Source organism: Trachymyrmex septentrionalis, unplaced genomic scaffold, assembly GCF_001594115.1.
Source record: "Trachymyrmex septentrionalis isolate Tsep2-gDNA-1 unplaced genomic scaffold, Tsep1.0 scaffold86, whole genome shotgun sequence".
Lineage (NCBI taxonomy): Eukaryota > Metazoa > Arthropoda > Insecta > Hymenoptera > Formicidae > Trachymyrmex > Trachymyrmex septentrionalis.
Window position 1 is genome coordinate 229183 of NW_017306049.1, and position 1818 is coordinate 231000.

The following is a 1818-nucleotide window of genomic DNA, read 5'->3' on the forward strand; positions in this document are numbered from 1 at the left end:
GTGTGTGTACATATACACACACATACATAATGCCTCATATGATTATATAAATATATATATAAATTATAACAGGTCATATAAATATATGTATATATAAATATATGTACATACAAATGTATACAAATTATTATCTATATGTATAAATACAAGAGGAATTTATGTATTTTTTAATTCTATATAAAAATGGAATAACATTATTTAAAATTATATAATTACGTGAGTAATTAGAGTATGCATAACTATATATTTACATATAATATTAAATTGAATATAACGTTATATAACATTATGTACTGTGAAATTTTTTTTACCGGAATACTTTGTAATGTCGTTCATGATAAAAGATTTTTCGTGTATTAAATCATATAATTATTTAATCACAAGTGTAAATAATAATATATATAAAATTGATTGATATTAGATAAAATTTGATGAATCATAAACTGTACATGCATGCATAAGTATTTAAGCTCAAAATAATTTATTTATTTATTTTCATAACTTTTTGAAAATATTACTGCAACTTAAAATCATGTTGCATATCTAAATTTAAACAATATTTCTGAAACATTACATTGCAACGTTGTAACATTGTAGCAATATTGCTGTAAACTTCTGTGCTGTATGGGTATAAAAATGTAATTGTAAAAATCATAATATTTAATTTATTGTAAAAGTGTTAAAATTTAAATTATGGATTTAAAATGATTAAAAACTCCCCGTATTAATTATTTAAAAAATGATTAAATTGGATGAAACTGTGATATTTTGTAGATTATGAGATACTGATCAAATGTTTCTTCAAAGCAAATTATAAAAAATGGATAGATTTTGCTATAGCATCATTTGAAAATTATTGTTTTGAATCTAATTAAATTGAAAAATATCTATACCTACTATTTATTTTTTTACAACTGCTAATGCATAGACTAATGAGTTGAATCTATTGATGTAAACAAAAGACTATATTAGATTGATGTAAACAAAAGACTGTACTACTTCTAAAAAAAATTACAATTTGCAATATACATACTTTGCAAACTACATCTTTTTTAAACTATTTTTTTTACATTAACTGACTTATTTTATTAATCCATGCATAAAAGTATTAAAGTACAGTTATTAAAGAGCGAATAGATAAATATTTTTTAATACGATTAAACACAAAATAGCAACTTTCGAATGGTGCTACAACAAAAGGTCTGTTTTCTGTGGCTGAACTAGTATACACTTTTAGAATTTAAAGTGAGATAGATATACGTTTGATATTTATTGAAAGCGAGAAAAAGAGTTTTAGAGCAGTCTAGTGCAGGAACAGAAAACAGACCAAATATCTATCTCTATCAATTTTTATGGTTTTTTCTAAGGAAGTTTTTGATTAGCTATCTATCTATCTATATATACAGGGTGTCCTATAAAAACCGGAACAACGTTTAAGAGGAAATTCTTAAAATTATTTTGAGATAAAAATTATAATCCCAAAATATCGAGGTTATAATAATTTTTTAATTATAATCATTTAAAATTAATAAATTACACTGCCTAAAATTTGCGTTCGAATATGATACGATGCAAAATACTAAAAGTGAAAGCTAATTATTGTCTCTTGTAAATATCAATATAAAGATTATGTATGCGAAAATACAATTACTGACATTTCTAATTATTGATATTTATTATGTTAAAAAAAGTATTTTCTCTCAACATTTTCTCTTTTGGTATTAGGATTTTCCTCTCAAAATGATCTCAAGAATCTCTCGATCTTTACGATTATAAGTAGTATATGGGCAGCCATGGGGCGTCACAACAAACCCCCTC